Raw genomic sequence first — 18,736 nt, 5'->3', positions numbered from 1 at the left:
CCAACTGCCACTTTTGAAGAGCTGGGAGCAAAAACAAGGTGTTTGGAGCAAAACCAGGGTACTGCGCATACCCCCTGCACTCAACACTATCAAAGGAGTGGCAAAACACCCCAGCCATCCCTCCTAGCAGACTCCTGGACCTGCCCTGACCCTCACCCCATATAAGGAACAAGCTAGCGGCCCCTTGAGGATGGAGTGAGCAAGGGATATTGTTCTTGTTTCACCCTGCCCACTGCTGCAGCACAGGACCCAATAAATCCTTGCCTGAATTTCTTGTCTGGCCTCTGATCAATTTCTATTGATTAAGGAGGCCAAGAACCCTGATGGGTAACACACAGAGTCCGTATAGATATATGCTCCTGAGAGTGCTGTCCTGGGCTCTATTTTCTTTTCACTTTAATCATTATGCGGAGGGCTACCGTTTACTCCCTGATGGCATATATGATCCACATTCTGATGGTTCTCAAGTCTATTTCTAGCCCCAGGCTCTCTGCTGTGTTTCTGACCACTCAATTTAAATGTCCATTGATCAGTTCTAATAGCCTGTCTCACAGATACTGCAAACTTACCCCAAAGGTGCCCACCCACATGGCACCTCCTTCTCAGCTCCTGACTGCAACAATGGCCACACCTTCCAGACCCAAAACCAGAAACCTGGGCATCATCCTTGACTTCTGTGCTGAAATCCCACCAGCCACCAAATCTGTTGACTGCCTCCCAAATGCCCTTTTGAATGTGTTGACTTGTCTCCCTTCCCTTCTACAATGCCCTAGTTTACCATTCACTGCCCAAATTATGTAACCATTTCCTATCCATTCCCCTGGTCCAGTCTTTGCTGCCTCCAAATGATTGCCACCACCCTACAGCCGTAGCAATCTTTTGAAATCTGATGAACTGAACTGAATGTCCTTCCATTGTTTAAAACCTTTCGGTGCCTCCCCATTTGACTGCTTGGAATGACTTTCTGTAGTTACAAGGCTATTTGATTTGGCCCCTTCTCCAGCTGCTTCTTTTACCCTTTCTCCTTATACATTCTTCTGCAATTATATGAGCTTCATTTAGTACCAGGAATCCAGGAGGCTTAACTTTGTATTGGGATCTTCGCACATGCTATTTCCAGAAACGTTTTCACCACCATCACCCCCTTCTTTTTCTCTTTTCCTGGCTTATTCAGCTTAAATGTTATTTTCTCAAGAAGCCTTACCCCAGCTCCCCAGTGTGAGGTTAACTGCCTCTGTCATATACCCACTACAGTGGATTAAGTGATGACACTCCCCCACCCCCATCCCCCAAATATAAGTCCATATCCTAATTCCCAGAACTTGTGAATGTTATACCTTCACAAGAAAAAAAGAGTGTCTTTGCAGATGTAATTAAGGATCTTGAGATGAATCATTCTGGATTATCCAGGTAGACCTTAAATATGTGTGTGTGTTCAGTCACGTCTGACTCTTTGCAACCCCATGGACTAATAATAGCCCAACAGGCTCCTCTGTCCATGGAATTTCCCATGCAAGAATACTGGAATGGGTTGCCATTTCCTACTCCAGAGTATCTTCCTGACCCAGGGATCGAACCCTGCATAGACCTTAAATATTTGGTTGGCCAAAAGTTCATTCAGGTTTTGGCCAGCCCTATACAATGTCAAATGTCTTTACAAGAAACACAGAAAAGAGGGAAAGGCAGCATGAGGAAGGAGACAAAGATTGGTGTGATGCTGCCACAAGCTAAGGGATGCCGGGAGCCACTAGAAATGTCTTCTGGAGACTTCAGAGGCTCAGACAGCAGAGGCTCTGCTGACCCCTCGATTTCAGACTTCTAGCCTCCAGACTGTGAGAAAAGAAACTTCCGTAGCTAATAAACCACAAAGTTTATGGCAATTTGTTACAGCGGCCACAGGAAACAAACACAGCCTCCCCTCCTTTCACGAGACCTCTTATCACAGTGCTTCCAAGTGGCCTTTTTTACATGTTGGCTCTCCAGACTTGTGAAGTTTCATGAGGGTAGAAGTGTGGGTATGTTCACAGTTGTATCCCAAACACTGGCTCAGGCTATCAATAATCATCTGGTGCGTGAATAGTGCACTCTTGGCTGATAAGACACAGGATAAATTTGTGGAGGAGGTAGACTTGAGCTGGTGTGATAAATTGGGCAGGATTTGGGTAATACTGAAGAGGGGAGTGATTATTCCCAGCAACAGGAACTGTATTCGTGAAGGCCTGGAGATGAGAAGGAGAGTAAAGGACTCATAAATATTGGCATGATTGCAGACTGGGGTTCCTAAAACAAAGCCTGTACCATCTCAGCCAGCAGGAAAGCCCAAAACAAAGCCGGGTGAGCACTAAAGTGAACTAATAGAACCTTCTGCAGGACAGAGCTTTCCTAGAAGGTGAACTAGGCATCTTTGTGGTGCTATGAAAGGATCACAGTTTGCCCGATATCTGCTCTCCCCGGAATGGCTGACCAGGGTCTGGGGGTTCAAAGCAGCCCACTACAGCTTCCATATCTTATCAGGTTCTTTGTGTACCATGGCTTAAAAAGGGCAGGGAAATACTGCCAAAGTTAGGAACCATTAAAGCTTCTGGAAATTGAAACATGAATAGGACCAGCTACGTAATTTGTGGGCCCCAATTCGAGCCTACAATCCAAAAATCATGCAGAATTTCAAGATGGCCATAGCAGGGCATTAAACCAAGTGTGGGATCCTTCTAAATGTGCGGTCCTGGGTAATTGATTGCAAGAAGCCGACCTTGATCACAAAAGAAAGATTTGTTGAAAATGGATATGAAGTTGTTGTGTGAAATGGGCTGATTGGGTAGGGCAGGAGTCCCCAAGTTCCCGGATCTAATGCCTGATGATCAGAGGGGGAGCTGATGGAATAATAATAGAAACAAAGTGCACAATAAATGGAATGTACTTGAATCATTCCGAAGCCACTCCCCCACCTCAGTCCATGGAAAAATTGTCTTCCATGAAATTGACTTGTTGCTGTTCAGTCGCTCAGTCATGTCAGACTCTTTGCGACCCCATGGACTGCAGCACGCCAGGCCTCCCTGTCCTTCACCATCTCCCAGAGTTTGCTCACACTCACATCCATTGAGTCGATGATGCCATCCAACCATCTCATTGTCTGTCATCTCCTTCTCCTCCTGCTCTCAATCTTTCCCAGCATCAGGGTCTTTTCCAGGGAGTCAGCTCTTTGTATCAGGTGGCCAATGTATAGGAGCTTCAGCTTCAGCATCAGTCCTTCCAATCAATATTCAGGGTTGATTTCCTTTAGGACTGACTGGTTTGATCTCCTTGCTGTCCAAGGGACTCTCAAGAGTCTTCTCCAGTACCACAGCTTGAAAGCATCAATTCTTTGTCTTTCAGCTTTCTTTATGGTCCAACTCTCACATCAGTACATGACTACTGGAAAAACCACAGCTTCGACTACACGGACCTTTGTCAGCAAAGTGGTGTCTCTGCATTTTAACACGCTGTCTAGTTTTGTCATAGCTTTCCTTCCAAGGAGCAGCCGTCTTTTAATTTCATGGTTTCAGTCACTGTCCACAGTGATTTTGGAGCCCAAGAAAGTGATGTCTGTCACTGTTTCCATTTTTTCCCCATCTATTTGCCATGAAGTAATGAAACTGATACCTGATACCAAAAAGGTATCAGGGGACCACTGGGGTAAGGGTGTACCAGGCACATGAGGCAAGGGTTGATGGCGATAACCCAGGAGGTGGAAGTGAGGAGACCCCTGGCTAAGGTGGTTTCATGGCAGTGATAAAGGAGGAAACAGGCAAATCTAGGAAATGGTGTGTGCTCAAAGGCAGGGATGCCTCAGGGTCTTACTAGATTTAGAGCAAGGAGAGGCGTCAGGGAGCCCTGGAAGAATCTGGAACATCCTGTGTCATTGACATTGTCCTGGGAGCTGCATTGGCAGGAATGATTAGAACTAAACGGAGACCAGAGTGACCAGGACACTTATTCCACAAAGGAACCATATACAGCTGTCAGTCTGCAGCCTAGCAACTCGATGCCTCTAGTGAAGGTGATGGATGGAAAAGCTGTTGGGGGAGAGAACCCACCCTCAAATGCTGCCATACATGTTATGTGGGAGCACAGGGCCAGAATGGCCAGAGCTGCAGATTTTTAAAGAGAAGCTGGGGAACCCGAATTGTGAAATCTTCCATTCTTAAGTGTTGATAACTAAGTTAAATAGATAAATATTTTCCTATAAATACAGTAAGCCAAACTAAACACACCCACAGGCCAGATCTGGTTCCTGGGACTCAGCTTGCAGCCACTGTCCAGGGCGAAGAGGGTAAGAGTTGAGGGCAGGGACTCAAATTCTGCCTCTGCTGCTTCAGCAGCCAAGCCCATCTAAGCCTCACTTTTCCATATAATGGGGACAATTCTAGGATCTACCTCTGTGGCAGTAATGAGGAATAAATGTGTCTCTTAAGTAAAGCTCAGATGACAGTAACTGGTATGTAAAACTGTGCTGCACAGTTTATATATTCTACTGTATTTTAGGATTGATTCCCTGGTTGCTCAAATGGTAAAACGTCTGCCCACAGTGCGGGAGACCCGAGTTCGATCCCTGGGTCGGGAAGATCCCCTGGAGAAGGAAATGGCAACCCACTCCAGTATTCTTGCCTAGAAAATCCCATGGATGAAGGAGCCTGGTGGGCTACAGTCCATGGGGTTGCAAAGAGTCGGAAACGACTGAGCGACTTCACTTTCACTTTTCACTGTATTTTTAGGCTCACACCACACAGTCAAGTAAGGCTTATTACAAGAGACCCATTTCCTAGAGAAGGGTGGAAAGAAAGGCTGAGAAATATGAAGTCACTTGCCTCAAATCACTCACACCAAGTCTGAGCAAGCCTTCAAATCTCATTATTTCTGCTTCCAAACGTATTGTTTCTTAGCCCTGACATGCATACCTATCATGTGTAAAACAGATAACTAGTGAAAGCTGCTGTATAACATAGGAAACCCAGCCTGGCACTCTGTGGTGACCTAGAGGGGTGGGATGGGAGGCAGACTCAAGAGGAAGGGAATGCAGATATCATTATGACTGATTCACATTGTTGTATGGCAGAAACCAGCACAACACTGCAAAGCAATTATCCTTCAAATAACAATAAATAAATAAAAAGTCTCTCTTACCCTGTACTGACTCTTGTATTTTATTTCAGAGATTGCTAGAAAGAATATTCTAGCCAAGGGCATTTTTCAAGAAAATTTTAATAGCAAAACAAATTCCAAAAAGGGAAAAAAGTCTCTTCCTCCCCACCTCCCCCCTCCACACACACTCAGTCGTGTACACACATAATCAAAATAAAAGTAATGAAAGTTGGGCTCCCCTTGTGGCTCAGTGATAAAGAATCCACCTGCAATGCAGGAGACACAGGTTCAGTCCCTGATCCAGGAAGATCCCACATGCCGCAGAGCAACTAGGCCCGTGCACCACTGAGCCTGTGCTCTAGAGCCTGGGAGCCTCAACTAATGAAGCCTGAGTGCCCGAGAGCCCATGCTCTGAAACAAGAGAGGCCACCACAGTGAGAAGCCTGTGTACCACAAGGAAGACCCTACTTGCAACAACGAAGACCCCGTTTGGCCAAAAATAAATAAATAAAATTATAAAAAGAAAGTAATGAAAGCTGCCAGAACATCCCCCCTCCCCACCCCACCACCAATCCAGTGGACTCTTAGATAACGTTATTTGAGGGAGTACATTATTCTTTGTATTTTCTCAGTTTCTCAGGACAACCACGATAGTCCTCTGCTTCAATGTTTTAATTTTATACAATTTCTAAAAGTTACTTTCCATTTACAGTTACTGAGAAATATTGGCTATATTCCCCATATTGTGCGTTACATCCTTGAGCCTCTCTTATACTTAACAGTTTATACCAGCTACTTCCCCACCCCTGTATTGCCCCTCCCCCTTCCCACTGGTAACCGTTAGTTTGTTCTCTATATGGTATCTGTGAGTCTACTTCTGCTATGTTATTGTATTTACTAGTGGTAATTTTTTAGATTCCACATATGAGTGGTATCATACAGGCTGCAAACCTGTTCTGCCTCAGAAGGGCAGGAGCTGATAGTACAGCACCAGGGACCCACGCATAGGCCCTAAGGCAAGAGACTAACAGGCAGGACCCTAATGCCTTTCTTGAGGCAACTAGGCCCTTAGGTCCACTCAGCAGTGGTGACAGATATCAGCACCAAACACAGGGCCCTACCCTGGAAGGCAGTTAGACATTTGCTCAGTGGCCTGTCCTTCACGTACATCCTCCAGTCCCACAAACCGATCATTCCATCTCCTGTTTCTCCTCGGGGCGTTTATCCTCTGGAGCTGTCTACCCAGATCTTCCAGCAACCAGAACTTCCTTTCTTAAAAAGAGTAGATGAAAGAAAAGATCTGTCTTGTTCGTATGTCTGAAAGTAGCATGAATTTTAACCTGTTCCTGGAATAAATTCTGGAACATTCGAATTGGGAGTAGCACTGGGGTCAGGGTGGGGGAGGTCCCAGCTGGGAAAATCAGAGTGATAAAAGTCATAGCCAACAGCTCTGTTTGGTTCTTCTGAGCACGGCCCAGGCAGTGGGACTGACAGCACAATGTTCTCAATAACAGCCTTGACAATAACGTGATTTGTTTCCCTTTCGGAGCTGAAAAGGGCATCTCAGCCTGCAAAGGGGAGCTTTCTTCTGAACCCGTGTGATGGCAGAGCCGATGTCAGCCTCCAGACTAGGAAATGAAGACGTTAAGGAGGGTGGACTCGAATTGAAATACCATCCGGCCATCACACTCGCGCAAACAATACATATTTCATTTTGTATTCTGGAGGAACGTCTCTTCAGTGTTTTCACGGGTAGGATTTCAGACTAAGATGTTCATCTTTTCTAACCACCAGATTGAAACTGAATATTGCCTCAGTCCACAGGGGTACAATGGCTTTGTTTATTTCTGTAATTCACAGCAGAAACTAAGTCCTGAAGCCTGACCCAAGCCAGCTGACATTTTCAGGCCCCGGACTGAGACCTACCAAATGGTTTTCCTTTCTTCACGCTTTTCTGGATTCTTTTGGTGAATTGAGTGAATGTAAAGTAAGCCTCAGTGCTTTCTCAACAGAGAAAACTGAAAGCTAATAGGCATTTCTACCATTAAGATGAATAATGGCTCCAGTTAGCTAGCAGTTAATCATGATGGTAAGTGATTGCAGATCTTGAATGATACAGACAGAAACAAATGAGGGTTCTGATGCTTTCTCCATTGGTGAAAAGCACGGATCAAGCTCAACACTGGCCAAAGCCGGGCTCTAGTGCTGTAGGGAAACAGTGAGTCATCGAAGATGTGATCCCTGCCCCGACCGAAATTACAGGAATGCAAGAGCAGGGTGCCCACAGGCACACACATGCACACACCTGCAGTAGTAGCACAGTCTCCCAGGCATGCTTGGGAGTACACGTTCATTTACAAATCAATGGCTTGAATTCAGATTGCACTTGGCAAAGTAAATTAGACCCTGAAGGCTACATAAATTCTTGGGCTGACATATCTCACCGTCCCTTTGCTTCTTCAGACCACTGTAGGATTTGTCTGCCTTCTGCAACATTGTTTCTATGGACTAATGGATTGATCCCCATAGGCCTGATAACAAATTCCAGAAGCTTCATGTCACCACCCTGCTGGAGAGAATGTCCCTTCCTCTCTCCTTTTACTGGGATTCTGCTTTCTTAAGTGCTTCTGTGGGGGTGGGGCAATATACCTGACTGTCCGGGAGGTCTCCAGGGCATTCAGAGAGCACGGCATCTTTAGGAAGGGGTTTAGACCTTAGCTGTGGCACTTATTAGTCCTGGGGCCTTAGGCAACACCTTCTTTTTTTAAAATTTATTTTTAATTGGAGGATTATTGCTTTACAGTATAGCATTGATTTCTACCAAACATCAACATGAATCAGCCGTAGGTGTACCCATCTCCCCTTGCACTTGAACATCCCTTCTACCTCCCACCCCATCCCACCCCTCTAGGTCGTCACAGAGCCCTGGTGGTTGGAATTCCCTGAGTCATACAGCAAATTGGCTATCTATTTTGCATATGGTAATGTATGTTTCCATGTTATTCTCTCCATACCTCCCACCCTTTCCTTCTCCCCTCCCTGCGAGGCAGCAACACCTTCTTGATGAGTCCTTCAGCCCTCAGGGACCTTTTGACTCTCAGTTTCCACATCCAGAAAATGGGAACAATAGTAACACAGACGTTCCCTTTAGGGGGTTGTTGTGAAGATAAAAGCTGGGGTCTGAGAAAGCACCTAACGTGATGCGCTATCCCAAGGTGGGCATTCAGTAAACACTGAATTTGGATCTGTGAAAGGAAGGGATGGCATGTACAAAAGTTTAAACAAGTACAAATACATCGAATGCAATGTATCGGAGTTATGGGGAGATGAGGTCATTTGTGGACTGGCAGATAAATCTATCCGGGGAGATTCTGAAACTTCTGCATGGATGCCTCTCTCCAGGATGTGTCTCTTAGCAGGGCCTGGCTTTTGAGGTTCTTTGTAGTGATGTGGGCTTGGTCAGGACTTCCGTGTGAGGCTCTTGGCTCTGCTTCTGTTCCCACTGATAAGAAGGAGCTCAGCCCCACCCATGTAGGGCTGTAAGATTTATCAAGCAAGACTGCAGAATGCTCAGCTAAATGTGAATTTCAAATAGACAATACAAAATTGTTTAGTATAAGTATGTCCCATGCAATATTTGGGGGGTGCGTGAGCTCTCAGTGGTGTCCAACTCTTTGCAATCCTATGGACTGTAGCCTACAAGGCTCCATTGTCTATGGGATTCTCCAGGCAAGAATAAGGGTTGGAATTTCCTCCTCCAGGGGATCTTTCTGACCCAGAGATCAAACCTGCGTCTCCCGCATTGGCAGGCAGATTCTTTCCTACTGAGGCACCTGGGAAGTCCTATTTGGGATGTACTTTTACTTAAAAAAAAAATCCATTATTTATCTGAAATTGAAATTGAACTGAGTGACTTGTATTATATTTGGAGACCCTACCCCTGTCACCCAGAATCTCAAGGGACTAAGGGCAGAAGTCAACAGGATACTCCACACTGACCTGTTGGGGAAGAGAAATTAACTACACCCCGGGTAGTTGGATAGATTCAGGAAAAATGGTGAGAGCAGTGCTGAGGGACAGGAAGGATTTCTGTTGTCAAAAAAAGTATCGAGGACTTCCCGGGTGGTCCAATGACTAAGACTCCGAGATCCCAATGCAGGGGGCCCGGGTTTGATCCCTGACTAGAGAACTAAATCCTGCACGCCCCAGCTAAGAGTTCTCACGTCACAACTAAAAGATTCTGCATGCCACAATTAAATAAGACTCAGCGCAGCCAAATACATCGATAAGTATTAGGGAAAAAGGCTCTGTCACCTCCCCTCTGCTCGACTCTCCTCTTTGGATCAGGAACTCTCCGTGAATGAAAACCAAGATTGATGCCCCTGGACTGTGTAGCTTCGGGATTCAGCCCCAGAGGGAGAATGCTTGCCTGTCCCGGATACGGATCTGAGAGGAATTACATGTGGCCTGAGGCCAGGGTTTCTCTAGATGCTAATCAGTCCTCTGCCTCAGAGTCAGGCTTTAGAGCACGGAATCCACTGCTCCCCTCAGCACCCACCATCTTTATGCTTTCCTGCTGGAGACACAGGGTCCTGTGTTCTGAGGAGATGGAACTTGATAATTCTTAGGACAACAACATGGCTTGAAGAGAAAGATCTGAGGAGGCAAAGAAAACCTTGAAAATATAAAAATAATTACATTAACTGACAGAAGCTTGGAGGGAGGTGATCTTAGAAGAATGGAAAAGCACTAGCTTCTTAACCTTACATAGTGGGGAATGAATCAGTGCTATTGAAAGCTGGTGGAACAAGATTCAAGGACATAATTTTGAGTTATACACATAATTAACAGAAATATTTTAAAAAGAATAATAAAACTAACCAAACTCAAGAAATGGGAAGCAATGCGAGAAAGGCAGAGAGAGTAAAGAGGTATTTACTCTTTTTTTTTTTGGAATAGAAAGTTAAAAAAAAAACTGTTAAAAGTTTATAAATAAAGGCATATAACTGTATCAGTCAGCTTTCAGTCAGTTATAATGAGATAACAAATAATGGCTGAAACAATGGTTTATCATTTTGCTTTTATCTCATGACTGTGGCTGCCAGCCTCTGAAATGGCCTCGACCAGCCTTGGCTCTTGGTATGTATACCCTTCTGTAGTCCCCTCCCACTTGGTACTGAGAATTGGTCTATGTGACCAGTATAATACTAGAACAGTGATGAGATACAACTTCTGAAATTAGGTTATAAAAGACACTGTGACTTCCATCATGGGCACATGGCTTATATCACTCTTTCTTGGATCCCTTGCTTTGAAGGAAATCAGTTGCCATGCTGAACAGCCCCATAGAGAGGTGCCTGTAGTGAGGAGTGGAGACACGCCTCCTACAGATAGCCACATGAATTGGTCCTCTTGGGAGCAGATCCGCCAGCCCCACTCAAGTCTTCAGATTGCCCCACACCAACCTGGCTGCTTAACAGCTGCCTCATGAGACTGAACTGGTATCGCCCCACTAGATTGCTACCAGATTCCTGAACCTCAAAAATTTTGTGAGACAGTAATACCTACGTTGCTCTAACCCTCTGAGAAGGTGACTATACTTGAAGATAAGGTCTTTAGATTGCCATTGTTTAGTCGGTAAGTGGTGTCTGACTCTTTTGCCATCCCATGGACTGTAACCCTCCAGGTTCCTTTGTCTACAGGATTTTCCAGGGAAGAATACTCGAATGGTTGCCATTGCCTTCTCCAGAGGATCTTCCTGACCAAGGGATCCAACCCTTGTTTCCTGCATTGCAAGTGGATTCTTTACTGCTAAGCCACTAGGGAAGCCCTTTAAGTAGATACAGTACCTACTAAAAATACTTACTTGAAATGAAAATTTAAAGTGGGGAAGGGAGTGTAAGACTTCTATTTTGAAATAAGTCATTACTGGGGAGACAATTGGAGAATCACTAGTTATTTATGGAGAGTGAAGTGAGGGTAAGGCAGGAGAAGTGAGATGCTTAGATGTTTCATTTAGATCCTGTTAGGTACTTTTTAAAATAAGACAAACTTCTGCTTCCACTTTTGCCCCCTATTTCCTCGCCAAGGACAACTAAAATCCCTGGACATTATATTTAAAACAAAGATTAGATGATACTGAAAGATAGAGAGATGTAGACAGACTGGCTAGGCATCTAGGGACCCAAGAAGTGACATGGTCAGGAGTTCCCTGAATTCTCTTTTTACCTCATATACCCCAGACTTGGAGCTGAAGAAGCCAGTGACAGAAAAAATTTTCACTTATTGAGGTATGAACAGTTGTTCTGATTTATATGTGATTTGGCTTGAACATTATGCTAGCTGCAACAGCCTGTCTTTTGGCCTGTCAAATACACATTGTACATTGGCTTTAAGCATTAAAAAAAAGAATGTAGTTAAAAATCAAAATGGGGTAACTGTGGTTTGAGCATTCAAAGAGAAATTGGGTGGCCATTGTGGATGTGGTTTCAGGACACGTTCCTGCATCTCTGAGAACTTGACTCTTCTGAACTGTATCAGACTCAAGGACACCACCAACTGTTCTCAAAGCAATACCTGCTGGCAGCTACCAGCTGCCACCTTATGGTCACAAGTTCTCCCCTTGTAACTATGCCACCATTTCAGACCCCAACCAATTCTTACTGTTGAACAACACCCTTGCTTCTGCACCCTTACTTCTTGCAGTTGTCTACTCTTGAAAAGGGCTTCCCTGGTAGCTCAGTTGGTAAAGAATCTGCTTGCAATGCGGGAGATCCCAGTTCAATTCCTGGGCTGGGAAGATTTGCTAGAGAAGGGATAGACTACCCACTCCAGTGTTCTTGGGCTTCCCTTGTGGCTCAGCAGATAATGAATCTGCCTGCAATGCGGGAGACCTGGGTTCAATCCCTAGGTTGGGAAGATCCCCTGGAGAAGGGAAAGGCTACCCACTCCAGTATCCTGGCCTGGAGAATTCCATGGAGTATATAGTCCATGGGGTCAGAAAGAGTCAGACACGACTGAGTGACTTTCACTCCTGATAAACAACTCAAGTAACTAACTGTAACTTTGTGGGTTTTGGCTAAGTAAGCCTCCCCCATTTTGTAGTACAATGGAACATACAATTTAAACGTTTCTTGAATCTGTGTCTCACAGGCTACATCACCTTGCAACACAGGGGACTTGGGTTTGATCCCTGGTAGGGGTGGCTCAGAGGTTAAAGTGTCTGCCTCCCATGTGGGAGACCTGGGTTCAATCCCTGGGTCGGGAAGATCCCCTGGAGAAGGAAATGGTAACCCACTCCAGTATTCTTGCCTGGAGAATCCCATGGACAGAGGAAGCCTGGTAGGCTACAGTCCATGGGGTTGCAAAGAGTTGGACACAACTGAGCGACTTCACTTCACTAGGGGAACTAAGATCCCACATACCTCAGGGCAACTAAGCCCACACGCCCTAACTATGGAGCCCACACAGTCTGGAGCCCGCAGCAGCCAAATAATTATATAAATGTTTAAAAAAATACTCAATTTGGATCAAATAATTTTGATCCATCCAATATACATTAATACATTGAAGACTATCCAAATAGCAAATGTTCATTAAAATATAAATAACAGTACCTACAAACAGGTAGATATGATGGAATATTATATATATACACATATTAATATATAATATGGTCATATATTATATAATCATATATAATATATAATATAGTCATATTTAAAGATAATAAAATGAGCATATCTTCAGTTCAGTTGAGTTCAGTCTCACAGTCGTGTCTGACTCTTTGCGACCCCATGAATCGCAGCACACCAGACCTCCCTGTCCATCACCAACTCCCGGAGTTCACTCAGACTCACATCCATCAAGTCAGTGATGCCATCCAGCCATCTCATCCTCTGTCGTCCCCTTCTCCTCCTGCCCTCAATCCCTCCCAGCATCAGAGTCTTTCCCAATGAGTCAACTCTTCGCATGATGTGGCCAAAGTACTGGCCATATCTTAGTAAGTGGGTTACTTGTTAGTGCTTATTTTCTCCTTTATACCAAACTATTTTCAAAAGTCACACACTATTTTCATAGTCATAATACAGCAAGTCTATTTTAGGAGGATCCTGAGTAAATTAAACCTAGAAGATCAAGATAGCCCCAAGGAGATTCAGTGAAGCAATGAGAATGCAGAGTGTCACTTAGGAAAGTGGCCTTCACAGGATGTGGGAAATGATTCCAGCATTTAAGAATAACACCAGCACTGGGCCTACGTACCAGGCTGAAAAACACGGTCACCTTGCTGTTCTGTTTTCAGAGTGGCTCCTTGACAGCTAGAATATGTGAGGTATGTCCTTAATAGATTATAAAATGCCATGAACATGTTGGCTATCACTCTCAGCAGAAGTGGCCACTCCACACTGCTGAGATGGGATCTGAGGGTGGTTCTGGAATACCAGCAAGCCAGCTGGATCCTGGGGGATCGTGAATGGAGCACGCTGGTGCTCAGCTCACATCCAGCCCTTTGGCCAGCCTTGGGCTCTGCGCTGAAATGTCACGTGGTGTCCGGCCCAGAGCAAACATTTGGGCATTGTTAAGACATGGGATCAATTTCTGCTGACCCGTTCACATCAGGAAACTTGGGCAAATTGTTGCAATCCCTCTATCTGTTTTCTCCACTTAGAAGTGAAGAAAAGAATAACTCTCATGTCACAGGACTGTTCTGAAGTGCTGATGAAATGGGACAGGTGAAAGTGGTTTACAAATGCAATATTCTGCAAAGCTCAGGTACGCCCGTGGAAGAGGCATCATTGATACTAGGAAAGCATCGCTTTTGCAATATGAACCCAGAGTGGCCACCTGTGGTCATCTTACTTAAACTCTTTAATCTTCTGTTTCTTTATCTATAAAATAAAAATTATAATAACTTCCTTAGAGTGTTTTTTTATGCAAACTAAATGAGATGGTGATGTAGGGAGGGAAACACAGTTTTGAGCATCTGCTATGCTTCATGCCCACTGTAGGTGCTTTTTTAAATAGCAAGTTTTGAAAAAAAATAATTTTATTTCTGTATTTACTTATGGCTGTGTTGGGTCTTCGTTGCTGGGTGGACTTCTCTCCAGTTACAGCAAGTGGGGTCTACTCTTATTGCACCGTGCAGGCTTCTCATCACGGTGGCTTCTCTTGTTGCCGAGCACGGGCTCTAGGGTATGTGGGCTTCAGTAGTTTTGATACATGGGCTCAGTAGTTGTGGCTCCCAAACTCTAGAGCACAGGCTCAATAGTTGTAGCGCACGGCCTTAGTTGCTCCAAGGCATATGGGATCTTCCTGGATCAGAGACAGAATCTGTGTCTCCTGCATTGGCATGCGGATTCTTTACCACTGAGCCACCAGGAAAGCCCAGTAGGAGCTTTTTATATGATAGTAAATAAATGTAAGGCATATTTCCCTCCAAATTGCCCTTTGATATGAGAGTTGTGCCTTTCTTTCAGGTCCTTATAATTTTCCTTGTATTATGGGATGTTCTCTCATTTTATTTTTGAACAGCAAAGTACCATTTGAGAAGTAAACACTGACTTATCAAAATGACTCAATGGATGTTGGTTTTGAACACAGAGGTCATCGGACAGAATCTGTGAAACAAGGAAGTAACGTTCCAGGATGGTTAACCAGCACATGACATGCTTGATCGTGAGTCAGCATCTGCAGAGTGGTTATCTAGCATTCACCATCAGTCAGCTCAGTGCAGCCGCTCAGTCGTGTCTGACTCTTTGTGACCCCATGAATCGCAGCACGCCAGGCCTCCCTGTCCATCACCAACTCCCGGAGTTCACCCAAACTCATGTCCATCGAGTCGGTGATGCCATCAAACCATCTCATCCTCTGTTGTCCCCTTCTCCTCCTGCCCCCAATCCCTCCCAGCATCAGCTTTTCCAATGAGTCAACTCTTTGCATGAGGTGGCCAAAGTATTGGAGTTTCAGCTTTAGCATCAGTCCTTCCAGTGAACACCCAGGACTGGTCTCCTTTAGGATGGACTGGTTGGATCTCCTTGTAGTCCAAGGGACTCTGAAGAGTCTTCTCCAACACCACAGTTCAAAAGCATCAATTCTTCGGTGCTCAGCTTTCTTCACAGTCCAACTCTCACATCCATACATGGCTACTGGAAAAACCATAGCCTTGACTAGACAGACCTTTGTTGGCAAAGTAATGTCTCTGCTTTTGAATATGCTATCTAGGTTGGTCATAACTTTCCTTCCAAGGAGTAAGTGTCTTTTAATTTCATGGCTGCAATCACCATCTGCAGTGATTTTGGAGCCCCCAAAAATAAAGTCTGACAATGTTTCCACTGTTTCCCCATCTATTTCCCATGAAGTGATGGGACCAGATGCCATGATCTTTGTTTTCTGAATGTTGAGCTTTAAGCCAACTTGTTCACTCTTGCCTTTCACTTTCATCAAGAGGCTTTTTAGTTCCTCTTCACTTTCTGCCATAAGGGTGGTGTCATCTGCGTATCTGAGGTTATTGATATTTCTCCTGGCAATCTTGATTCCAGCTTGTGCTTCCTCCAGCCCAGTATTTCTCATGATGTACTCTGCATAGAAGTTAAATAAGCAGGGTGACAATATACAGCCCTGATGTACTCCTTTTCCTATTTGGAACCATTCTGTTCTTCCATGTCCAGTTCTAACTGTTGCTTCCTGACCTGCATATAGGTTTCTCAAGAGGCAGGTCAGGTGGTCTGGTATGCCCATCTCTTTCAGAATTTTCCACAGTTTATTGTGATCCACACAGTCAAAGGCTTTGGCATAGTCAATAAAGCAGAAATAGATGTTTTTCTGGAACTCTCTTGCTTTTTCCATGATCCAGCGGATGTTGGCAATTTGATCTCTGGTTCCTCTGTCTCTTCTAAAACCCGCTTGAACATCTGAAAGTTCACGGTTCACGTATTGCTGAAGCCTGGCTTGGAGAATTTTGAGCATTACTTTACTAGCGTGTTAGATGAGTGCAATTGTGCAGTAGTTTGAGCATTCTTTGGCATTGCCTTTCTTTGGGATTGGAATGAAAACTGCCCTTTTCCAGTCCTGTGGCCACTGCTGAGTTTTTCAAATTTGCTGGCATATTGAGTGCAGCACTTTCACAGCATCATCTTTCAGGATTTGAAAGAGCTCAACTGGAATTCCATCACCTCCACTAGCTTTGTTCATAGTGATGCTTCCTAAGGCCCGCTTGACTTCACATTCCAGGATGTCTGGCTCTAGGTGAGTGATCACACCATCGTGATTATCTGGGTGATGAAGATCTTTTTTGTACAGTTCTTCTGTGTATTCTTGCCACCTCTTCTTAATATCTTCTGCTTCTGTTAGGTCCATACCATTTCTATCCTTTATCTAGCCCATCTTTGCATGAAATGTTCCCTTGGTATCTCTAAGTTTCTTGAAGAGATCTCTAGTCTTTCCTATTCTGTTGTTTTCCTCTATTTCTTTGCATTGATCACTGAGGAAGGCTTTCTTATTTCTCCTTGCTATTCTTTGGAACTTTGCATTCAGATGCTTATATCTTTCCTTTTCTCCTTTGCTTTTTGCTTCTCTTCTTTTCACAGCTATTTGTAAGGCATCCTCAGACAGCCATTTTGCTTTTTTGCATTTCTTTTCCACTGGGATGGTCTTGATCCCTGTCTCCTGTAGAATGTCATGAACCTCGGTCCATAGTTCATCAGGTACTCTGTCTATCAGATCTAGTCCCTTAAAAATATTTCTGACTTCCACTGTATAATCATAAGGGATTTGATTTAGGTCATACCTGAAAGGCCTAGTGGTTTTCCCTATTTTCTTCAATTTAAGTCTGAATTTGGCAATAAGGAGTTTGTGATCTGAGCCACAGTCAGCTCCCGGTCTTGTTTTTGCTGACTGTATAGAGCTTCTCCATCTTTGGCTGCAAAGAATATAATCAATCTGATTTTGGTGTTGCCCATCTGGTGATGTCCATGTGTAGAGTCTTCTCTTGTGTTGTTGGAAGAGGGTGTTTGCTATGACCAGTGTGTTCTCTTGGCAAAACTCTATTAGCCTTTGCCCTGCTTCATTCCATATTCCAAGGCCAAATTTGCCTGTTATTCCAGGTCTTTCTTGACTTCCTACTTTTGCATTCCAGTCCCCTATAATGAAAAGGACATCTTTTTTGGGTGTTAGTTCTAAAAGGTCTTGTAGGTCTTCATAGAACCGTTCAACTTCAGCTTCTTCAGCATTACTCGTTGGGGCATTGGCTTGGATCACCGTGATATTGAATCGTTTGCCTTGGAAATGAACAGAGATCATCCTGTCGTTTTTGAGATTGCATCCAAGTACTGTATTTTGGACTCTTTTGTTGACCATGATGGCTACTCCATTTCTTATAAGGGATTCCTGCCCACAGTAGTAGATATAATGGTCATCTGAGTTAAATTCACCCATTCCAGTCCATTTTAGTTTGCTGTTTCCTAGAATGTTGACATTTACTCTTGCCATCTCCTGTTTGACCACTTCCAATTTGCCTTGATTCATGGACCTGACGTTCCAGGTTCCTATGCAATATTGCTCTTTACAGCGTTGGACCTTGCTTCTATGACCAGTCACATCAACAGCTGGGTATTGTTTTTGCTTTGGCTCCATCCCTTCACTCTTTCTGGAGTTATTTCTCCACTGATCTCCAGTAGCATATTGGGCACCTACCGACCAGGGGAGTTCCTCTTTTAGTATCCTATCATTTTGCCTTTTCATACTGTTCATGGGGTTTTCAAGGCAAGAATACTGAAGTGGTTTGCCATTCCCTTCTCCAGTGGGCCACATTCTGTCAGACCTCTCCACCATGACCCACCTGTCTTGGGTGGCCCCACACGGCATGGCTTAGTTTCATTGAGTTAGGCTGTGGTCCATGTGATCAGACTGGCTAGTTTTCTGTGATTATGGTTTTAGTGTATCTTCCCTCTGATGCTCTCTCACAACACCTACCGTCTCACTTGGGTTTCTCTTACCTTGGACATGGGGTATGTCTTCAGGGCTGCCCCAGCAAAGTGCAGCAACTGTTCCTTACCTTGGATGAGGTCGCCCTTCCTGACCTTGAACGTGGAGTAGCTCCTCTTGGCCTTCCTGCACCCGCACAGCCACTGCTCCTTGGATGTGGGGTTGCTCCTCTTGGACGTGGGACTTCCCTGGTAGCTTAGATGGTAAACGTCTGCCTACAATGCGGGAGACCCAGGTCCAATCCCTGGGATGGGAAGATCTCCTGGAGAAGGGAATGGCAACCCACTCCAGTATTCTTGCCCCCTCAGCCAAAAAAGAGGGGAGGCAGTTAGCATATCTTTAGTGAAATCACTTCTATGATACAAGAAATAGTGTCAAGACTAGTGATCGGTTAGGCATAATGTACAGGTTGCTCTCAGCCCCTGTCCTTTTATAAACAAGACATAAGAAAGTGGCAGATGTAGGCCTTCCAGCAGTCCCTTGGTCCTCTGTCCTTCCCTTCACTGGGGATCCTGTTTCCTGATCTGACCCAGACTGTCCAGTGTTCTCTAAGAACATTGCCGTGATCGCCCCACTGCCAGCCTTTCACGCCCAATGCTCACTGAGTAAGTTGAACTCCTTGTTTGCACTTGCTTGT

Source organism: Bos javanicus, chromosome 12 (assembly GCF_032452875.1).
Source record: "Bos javanicus breed banteng chromosome 12, ARS-OSU_banteng_1.0, whole genome shotgun sequence".
Lineage (NCBI taxonomy): Eukaryota > Metazoa > Chordata > Mammalia > Artiodactyla > Bovidae > Bos > Bos javanicus.
Note: the sequence above shows the minus strand (reverse complement) of the source record.